Source organism: Serinus canaria, chromosome 19 (assembly GCF_022539315.1).
Source record: "Serinus canaria isolate serCan28SL12 chromosome 19, serCan2020, whole genome shotgun sequence".
NCBI classification, from domain to species: Eukaryota; Metazoa; Chordata; class Aves; order Passeriformes; family Fringillidae; genus Serinus; species Serinus canaria.
This window is the reverse complement of record NC_066332.1, coordinates 2,682,645-2,692,037: the sequence shown is the minus strand read 5'-3', so window position 1 is coordinate 2,692,037 and position 9,393 is coordinate 2,682,645. Positions and strand designations below refer to the sequence as shown.

General features: G+C 50.2%; 1 protein-coding gene across 2 annotated transcripts in view; it reads left to right on the top strand.

Moving 5' to 3' along the window:
* The first annotated feature begins 376 nt into the window (after nt 1-376).
* Nucleotides 377-9,393, top strand: part of YPEL2 (yippee like 2) — a 32,548-nt gene continuing 23,531 nt past the window's right edge. Inside the window, exon 1 of one of the 2 annotated variants that reach the window (XM_030230850.2) lies at nt 377-457. The gene's annotated coding sequence lies outside the window, so the exon portion shown is untranslated. Of the gene's footprint in view, nt 458-8,414; nt 8,549-9,393 lie in introns of those variants that run through there. The other variant, XM_050981639.1, reaches the window with a different exon arrangement.

Here is a 9,393-nt window from a genome sequence, read left to right as displayed (position 1 = left end):
TGGGCCAGTGACCCCGAAACCCGGGACCCCGTGGCCGCGCATCCCCCGCGCATCCTGCGCGCATCTCCGCGGGCGGGCGCGGCCCCTTTAAGAGCCCGCGCCGTGTTTGTTGTGCAGCCGCGCGAGCCGCGCTCCCATTGGCTGCGGCCGCGCGAGCCGCGCTCCCATTGGCTGCGCCCGCCGCAGCCGCTGCGTGCGGGCCAGCCGGTGCGCGCGGGAGGGGCGGGAGCGCCGCGCCCTGAATGGCTCGGCAAAAATGGGCTGCGGCCGGCAGCAGCTAATGGGCGGCGTGTTGCTATGTGCCGGCGGGCTCTGGTTGGTTGGTGGCGGTGTCGCTCAGCGCCGGTAGGGTATAAGGGGAGGGAGCAGGCGGCGGGCGGGGGAGGCGCTGCGGGCTCTGTGCGCGTCGCCGGCCGCCGCGCTCGGTCCGCGCCGGGACGCGCTCGGTGCGGCCGCGGTGAGTGAGGGCGGCACGGAGAGCGTGAGGGCGTGAGGGGCGAGCGGCCGCCGAGGAGAAGCGTCCCGGCCCGCGCGCGGCGGGGCCGGGGCTGGGCGGCCGCGCGCAGCTGCGCCACAGCCGCGTCTGTGTCCGTGTGTCCCCGTGTCCCTCCCTCCACCCGGCCCGCGACCGCGCGGATCCCGCGGAGCATCCCCGGGTGGCTCCATCAGGGCCGCTGGAGGAGATGGGGGAGCCCCCGGTGCTGGCGGTGGGAGAGCCGGGTTGGGCGAGCGGCGGCCTTTGTGTGCGCGGCCGGGCCAGGGGATGGAGGCGGGGGGCAACAGGTCCGGCCGGGAGGGGTTCGGTGTCCCCGGGCCGGGGAGCAGCGAGGAAACGCCGGGGGAGGAAGAGGAGGACGAGGAGGAGCAGAGGTGATCCTGCCTCGCCAGCCATCCGGCTGTGGCGGTGAACGCTTCGCAAGCCCTGAGCCCGCGGGTGGCACGGGGCGTGCGGGGGGCTCGGGCGGTGACCCCGCGGAGCCGCCGCATCTTCCTCTGGGGCTCCGGGCCGGCGGCTCCGTTTGCCAGCGGTGCTGCGAGTCCCTGGAGCCCCGGCCGTGCCCGGCTGTGCCTCTCCTGCCATCGTGCCCGGGGGTGGCACAGGGATTGCGGGGCAGCCTGAGGATGCCCTCCCGGGGTAGCTCAGCTGCTCTCTGTTGCTGCTCAGCTGCTCTCTGTTGCTGCTCAGCTGCTCTCTGTTGCTGCTCAGCTGCTCTCTGTTGTTGCTGTCTCCCCTGATAAGGGTGTAGCAGCTTCCTCTTCTGCAGAGCTCCGCCGAGGGCCGGGGCTGAGGGTGAAATGGTAACGGGGTTCTGCATCTCCATAGAGACTCCTCGGTTTGATGCAGAAAAGCCAAAGAAGTTCGAGGTGACAGAAGTAGCCCTGGGTTCATAGCTTCAGGTTTTAATGCTGGTTTTTGAAGTCCAGCTGATTTGAAATGCTCCTGTTTAAAATGTGATTTGAATGGGGTGGGAAGAAAAGAACTGGAATCCTCGCAGCCTTAGCCCACAATTTACTAGAGTGCCTCTGTCCTCACCTTTTTCTGTCTTAGAAAACAACCAGAGCAAGGCCTGTCAGAGCAGTGTTCCTCGCATGCAGCTGGGCAAGGGCGGGACAGGGCACAGCACCTGCCTCCCTGCCCTGCCTCCCGCAGCGCCTGCTCCCTGCTCCAGATAAGGATTTTTCCTAATGCGTTTAGGGTTCCTTAAAGCTGGGCAGCGCTGGGAGGCCTGTGCTGAGTGAGAGGGTTGTAAACAAGCAGATACTGAGGGAGCTTGCCTTGTAATCCGTGAGAGGATTCTGCCTGGAAAGGATGTGTTTTGTGACTTCATCCTCGCAGAGCACTCCCACTGATTTTGTTCAAGATCTCATCGTGTTGGATCCACGCCTCTGGTTCCTTGTAAACATTGTTTGCTGTGTAAGAGCAGTGCTGGAGCAGGGAATTGGGATGTTCTCCTTTTCTCCCTGGATCCCTGGTTCTTGTTTCCTGCTGAAAGGCTGTGTAAAAGTGAGGGCTGGGCTTCGAAGCTGAGGTTGGGAATGCTGTAGGGAGGGCAGAGACGTTGTTTTCATCTGGTGGAGATGTCGAGTGCTTCTCTTATTTATTTATTATTTTAGCTTTCTTTGCAGGTGTCTCTTTTCCAGTGCCATCTTGGAATAACAATCCAAAACAGTCCTTGAGCTCCCTCGTGTCCTCTGGATCCATAGATTCTGAATAAATTATTTCCTTTCCTTGCTGCTTGGTGTGTGCAGTTGAGTCAGGGTTGTGTTGAAGAAGACAGCATCCCTACCTGTAAATCCACATTCCCTCCAAGGCTCCTTGACTCATGGATTGAAACCTGTTGCTGAGAGAGAATTTAATTAAGGAACTGGTCACTCTGGTGTAGGTCCTGGCTGGCAGTTCAGAAAGTTGGGACCTCCTTCATCTGCTGTGGTACTACAAAAGCATTGCAGGAGGAGTAAAAAACCATTTATTTCTTGTTCTTGCATCACAGCCTTGCCTTTGCCTGTGTTTGTGGAAGAAGTGACACCAATAAAGTCAGGCTTTCATTGGGCTTTGGTCATTAACTGGCAGAGCTTTGTTTGCTTGAGCTTAAGCAGAGTCTTCATTAGAGGTCAGCTGTGGAGTGCTGGAGCACAGGGATCACAGAGTGCAGTCAGGAATGAGGAAATTGACAGGTCAGTTCCCTGGGCTGTTCTGAAGCTGATCAGGATGTCCAAGATGCAGCAGAGTGTGTTTATTGCTTGGAAACCGGGATACACAGCTGTCTTTTTCCACTCCTTGATAGAGACCTGTGAGTTGGTCCTTCAGGATGTTCCCTCTTTTCTGTGCCTGTTCCTTTGCAGGTCTTGCCTTTCAGATCCAATCACAGTAACTAAATGGCTGAGGACAGGTTTCCTTTTCCTTCCAGTCCATGGAAGAGAGGGACTGTTCTGAGCCCAAAATTTTTCATTTCTTTAGTACAGATCTTCAGCTGGTAAATCTGTGTCCGTTGGCTGTGTGATGCTGGTTGAGAATGTGGATTTCTTAGAGTTTGTCTTTTTGGGGAGAATAAAAAGACAGTTTTTTGGGATTGCTGTGCCCTGGACCTGACTCCTGTTCCCTGCAGCCCCCATTGGTCCCTGGTCCTCATCTCCCTGGATTCTGGCAGTCTGTTATCTCCCAGTCTGCTTTCTGCCGTGTCATTTTGCCTTTTTGTCCCCGTTTGTCAGGCTCTGTGGCTGTCCTGCAGCTCATAAACTGAGTGTTCCTGATTCTTCTCCTTCTCTGCAACCTTTTACTGGACAGCCCCATCTTGCAGCCTGCCTGGGAGCATTTCCACCCTCTGATGTGGGATGTGCTGGCCATCGGGAGCAGCTCCGTCTCCGGAAGCGTCACTGGACTGGCCAAGCCACTTAAGGCTGCAGGAAATAACATAATTAATGAGACTTAGTTCTCCCACATCTTGTACCTGACAATCTCAAGTCACTTGACAATGCTAATTAAAGCTAATCACGCTCCTCTGTTTTTAGTAAATAGCTATTATCCCTGCTTCACTCTTGCTTTAACAAATGATAGTGCCAGGCTCTGAGTCACTGGAAGTTATGGGAATGCAGCCTGGTGGAGCTGCCTTCCGGTCTCCTCACCAACAGGTCCATCTAGAGATTGGTTTTCTACACCTGCTCACGTGGAGGATGTTAAAATGTGAGATGTTTTGCTGACTCACAAAAATATATTACTTTTAGTCTCCTTTTTTTTTTCACTGCTGTCGTGACTTGTACAAAACAAAACTCCCGCAGTCGAGCAAAGGCTGCTAAAATTCCCAAAGCTGAGGATGCTTTGAATTTGCCCTTCAGAGGAGTTTTTGATGTGCTGAGGGGGAAGGCAGAGTGGTGTCACTTCTCCTGTTTCACATTGGCACCAGGAGGACAAAATGTAGCGTGGTGTGACCTGGGCATTGCACGGCCCAGCGTGGAGCTCCAGAAGAAACCTCTGAGGTTTCACTGATGAAATATGGCTGGAGCAAGATGTTACTAAAAACAGCCTGCCCAGCATCACAAACAAAAATGAAAGATGGGGTTAATTATTAACTGTGGGGAAATAAGAAATCTTCAGGAGAGTCCCAGGAACTCCCAGCCCAAACGTGCGTCAGTTCTGTCACAGAACTCCGTGAGGTGAGTCAGTTCACCTGCCTTGGCAGGCTGAGAGGATATCCAGGAGGAACTAATGACAAAATCTGGCAAGGTAACAGCTGACTTGACCTTCTTAAACTAGATTCAGTTATAAAGTATCTGTCATGTGAGGATCCAGGCTCTAAATGCTCACCTGACTTCAGCCCCTTGACACACTAAAGGGGAGTGAGGAGGGTTGTGGCTGAAGTGCCACAGAGCTTGTCCCTTATTAATGCAGGAACTGTTGCATTAAAAGTGTTCCTGGCAGAGGTGGGTCAGAATTCACCATTTTATCCTCAGCTTTACTCAGAACAGAATCAGATGTAGCAGGGTTGAAAATAAAGTTGCTGCCTGTCTTGTGACAGATGAGCTGCTGGGCAGAGCAAGGCTGGGTTAAAGATGTTCCTGGGAAGAACTCTCTGAGCAGGTGGGGTTTGTGGGCAGGTGAAAACTTGGGAATTTGGCAAGGAGAGCTTGTAGTAGTGAGTCATGACAGGCAGCTCTAGCAGACCCTTCTTTAATGTCTTTGAGGATATTGGAGTGATCCTTGCAGTAGATAAATGTTCTCGCTGTGTTCCCTGGCTTTATCAGGGAGAAATGGATGATCCATCCTGCAGACCCAGGTAATTGAATCCTGGTCATACCTACGTGTGCCAGAGAGGGAGATAATAAAGTGATCTGAGGAACACCACAGAAAATGCAGTGATAGGAGATTTATTTGGACAGCCAGACTGTTTTGCAATTAAAGCAAATCAAGCTGAGAAGTGGGGATGATGAAAAGCGTTTCCATTTTGTCAGTAAATGATCAGTTGGATGGGAAGAGCTTTTCCTCTCTGCCTTTAGTTCAAGTTGGTGCTGGAATAGCAAGGCAAGGGTCTTGTTTCATTTTGTAGAGCTGTGTCTGTGTGAATCTGGCAGAATCCTTGTCTGGGGCTCCAAGTGTGACCTTCACCTTGAGCGTGGCTTTGTCCAGCACCAGGGTGGCTCTGAAACAGAGGAGCTGCAGCTCAGCTGATTCAGCTGCAGCACTCTCACCCCTTCCTGGGGCTGCTGGGGCTTTGCAAAATGTAGAGGAGGAAATGGAGTCACTTGTGTGTTAAATTAGCCCAGCCTGCAGCTTTTATTTGTGGCACGAGCAGGATTTGCTGGTGGGAGCAGACGGAAGCGCCGCCTGGTTCGGAATCGCTGCTTCTCCAGGAGACTTCTCCTGCTGTGCTTGGTACCTCTGGAGTGGCCTCTGCTGGATTTGGGCCCTGGATTTGGCTGGAAGGACCTGGAGGTGGGCAGCTCACAGCTGTAATCTCACCCTGCTGCTCCTTATCAGCAGCACAGGCTCTTCTGCATTGCAAAGATATCGCTGCCAGGCAACTGGGGAGAGTGGGAAGAGAATTCAGCCAGAGGTGTCAGTCATTCCTTGGAGAGGCTGAATCTTGCAGTCCCTGCTCCTGTGGTTTCAGAGGCAGGCCTGCAAAAAGTAATAAATTATAATCTCTCAATAATACCTTTAAATAAAGGAAGGTTTAAAGAAACCTTCTGTAATAAACCATTGAGCCAGGTGAGGTCTGTCCAAGCTTGTGCCCTGCCTTTTTGAGATGAAATTGTAAAGAGAAGGCTTTGATTAAAATATCCAGAATTGTTTCCTTTCCCTGCCTCCCCAGTGCTGTCTGATGGTGCTTTGGGTTGTGGGGAGAGATGAGTGAGCAGTTCTGACACTGAATGGTCCAAGCCCAGCCTTAGCCTGTAAAGAAACTCAGAAAATTCTCATTATTCCCTGCTCTCTGCAATCAGGAGCAGAAAGAAGCACCTCTCCATGATCTTCACTGAGTTATTTTAACCTGTTCTTTCCCTTTCCAGTTGGCTGAGTGCTGTAATTCACACAAGGATTCCTGCTTGGAATGCAGGAGCCTTTTGGACTTGCTTCTTGCATTTCAGAACCTGAAAATGCACTGGTGTGGGTTATTAAAATAAGTGAAACTTTTTAATTTGATTTAGTCTCCAAATTGACAGAACCTAAATCAACTATGTAAATAAGGATTTTTAAATGTTTTTCAATATTGATAAGTTTAATGGGTTTTTACTGGGTTACAGTGACAAAGCTACACAGACTTAAACAAAATTCTAACCTGAAGTGAGTTTTAAAATTTTCTCTTTGTTCCTTTTAAGTTTCAGCTCATTTCCCTGTGCTATCCAGGTGACCTTTAGAAGAAGCCTGTCTATCAGAGACACCAGGGGGGGTTTGCAGTGGGCAGCTGTATCTATTTTTGACAAGAAGAATTGTGATAGACACAGAGTGATGATCTTAAAGAGGAAAAAAAGCCACCAAACCCCAGGCTTTAAGAGGTGATTACCAGAACCAGCCTGGCAGTCGTGGCAGGGCTGGTGCTGGGGTTTTTCCTGCCGGGCTGGCTGTGGAATGTGGAGCACGGCAGGTGCAGCAGGGCTGGCATCCTGCCCGTCCCGGATTCCCTGTGGCCAGGCAGGAGAGGCTGGGATTGCCTCCTGCTGCAGCTCTTCCCGATGCCCTCTAGTGGTTTCCTGGCAGGTGTCTGGAATGCTGTTTGCCATCAGCATCACCTTCATCCATCCCCTTTTCTCCCAACACCATGAAGTGCTTCCTCAGGGTGATGAAGAGATCTCACTTGCTAGGATACACCCAGAGGAGGAAAAGGGGTTAAATATTATTATTTGTGTTGTAGTTGTGTCCATGCAGCTGATTAAAGTCGGTGCAGAGGGTTCCTGCTGTTTTCCACATTTTCTCATGTTCTTTTCCTGCTTGCAGGGTTTGGAGGGTGAGCTGAGGTGTTAGAGAAGGACACTCAGGAATCAGTGCTGAGCTCTCTGCAGTGTCACCTTAGGCAGGGTTTCAAACTGGTGCATTTCAGAAACTTGATGCTGAAGGAGTGAAGCACATTGTGCTCACCCACCTGCCATTTCAGCTCCTTTCTTGGCTTCCCCTTGTGCTGTTCCCTGGTTAAATTCAGGATGCTCATCCTTCCTCCCAGACCTTCCACAAGGTACATCCCACCCTCCCACCTTCAGATGATCTGCTTCATCTTTCCCAGAGCTGTGGATCTCCAGAACTGCCCCAAACCAGGATATTTTGTCACCATCAGAGTGTAAAATGCTCCTTTAGCAGTGCCAGGTGTCTCTGAGTGTCCAACACCTGGCTCTGATAACTCCTGTTCCATAGGGAAGCAGAACAGGGAATCAAACCCCAACCCCAATAGAGACCAGCCTTCCTTCAAGCTGCATTAAGGAATATTAAGGCAGTTTTTGTCCAGAAAAGCCTGGCAAGTGGCTGTATTTATCTTGAGAATTTTCTTAGAATCCTGCTCAGAGCCTGGAGCAACCCAACTTAGGCACAGAAAACTCTCCAAACCCAATTCCTCTTGTGCTCTCCTTGCACTGGGAATGAGCACATCTCAGATTCTTTAATATTAATGAAAGAAACCCACCAAAGGAGAAAGGTTGGGTTTCCAAATACCTGCATTATTTCAGAGCTGCTGCAAGCACCTTTCTGTAGCATTTGCTGTGTTCTAATAAGTATTTCACAGGCTGAAGTTTATCTTAAAATTGAATAAATCATTAAAAAAAACCTCTCAGCCCAAACAAACCTGTTGTTTGTCCTGCCACAATGAACATTTGCATCTGAGCTGCATTGCAAATGGATTTTATTCAAAATCCATGTGTGTGATGGTTTTGTTCCCTGGCATATGGACTTGTACACGCAGTGGCCTTGTCTGGCAAGTGCTTGGCACAGACTTCCTCCCCCTTTTTTGTGTTTCCTGAATTGCTGACAGCTTGGTGTGGGAAGTGGGTGTTGGACAGCCACAGGTGGAGGGTGGATTCTCAACCAAAGAGTTGCCCAAATGGCAAAATGTGTGTGGTGGTTTTTCCATCAGGAAGCTGATGTCTGCTCAGAGCTCAGCAGGGTGAAGCAGGACAGCCCAACACACCCAGTGCAGGCAAGCAAAACATTCAGCTGATTTTCTCACTGATAACCCACAATAAATGATGTTGCAAGTTGGATTTTTTCTGTAGAATCCTTTCCTTTTGTCTAAACCAGCTTTCTGACTTGGTGGGCATCAATTAATAGGCACAAATTCCTCTTCCATTGAACTGAGTGAGTGCATCCCAGAGATAAATTTCTCTTGAATGAGAAAAGAACAATAATGGATGATGGTGGTGGTGACAGATACTCATCTCTCTGACAGTGCTGGGCATGATGATAAAGTGAACAAACCTTCTTTTGTTCTTTTTTCAAGTGAGTGCAATGACTCCAGTGCTGCCCACTGCCTGTGATGCGATGAACATGAGCTCATCATTCTGAAAACCAGAGGCACAGCCCAAATTCATCCTGTGCCTTTGTTCTGCAGCAGAACAAATGCACTGTTAGCTGGTAATTGTCTCTTAATTCCAATGTAGTTGTCATTAGGCCATGAAAAATCCACGGGGTTGGGTTTTGCATTGCTGGGAGCCACTGAATACATTTCAAAATTATATTTAAGACAGAAATTGGTCCTCATAAGCTGCTGGCTGTGCTTGTAGAATGTCTGAATGCATTTCCTGTAGGTTTTACCTCCTCTCCCACACTGCTGAGGACAGAGCTCTTGGTAGACAATGCACACGTGGTCAGACTGTGTCAAAGTGGTGTCTTGATAAATTAGAGCTGAGCTTATCTGAAGTTTTTATTCGAGGCATTTTCTTAACAAGGCTTCCCACCAAGATCTTGGCTCACAAATCTTTATTCTCTGCCCTGCCTGAAGCAGAGGGATGGAGTTTGCCTTCTCAGCACAGCCCTGAGAACAGGAATTGCAGTTCCTCTGATACCATCTCGCCTGAATTTTTTTTTTTTTTGGTCTGCTTTTAAAAGGTCAAATGTTTTTTGCTGATGTTCAATGTGTTATGAGGTCAAATAAATGAATGCTCATGAACTGCTTTTGCAGAAAGCTGTGTGCAGCAGATAATTCCTGTGTGTGTTCATTGCTCTGTCAGATAAATGCAGCTGTAGGATTTCCTGGTTATTCATTGTTCTGGAGCATTGATGCTTAGCAAGTCTGGACAGAGGGGTCAGCAAGCAACAAATTAAAGGATTGCTGGGATATTGTTCTGGTTGGGGTTTATTTATCTCTCCACTGGGCTCTGGGGGTACCTTCTCCAGCTGATGGGGAAGGGAGAGTTTGGCCTGGCAGGATGGAGGTGGTAAAAGTGCTGATGGATTATTTTACTGATCCATGCTGAAGT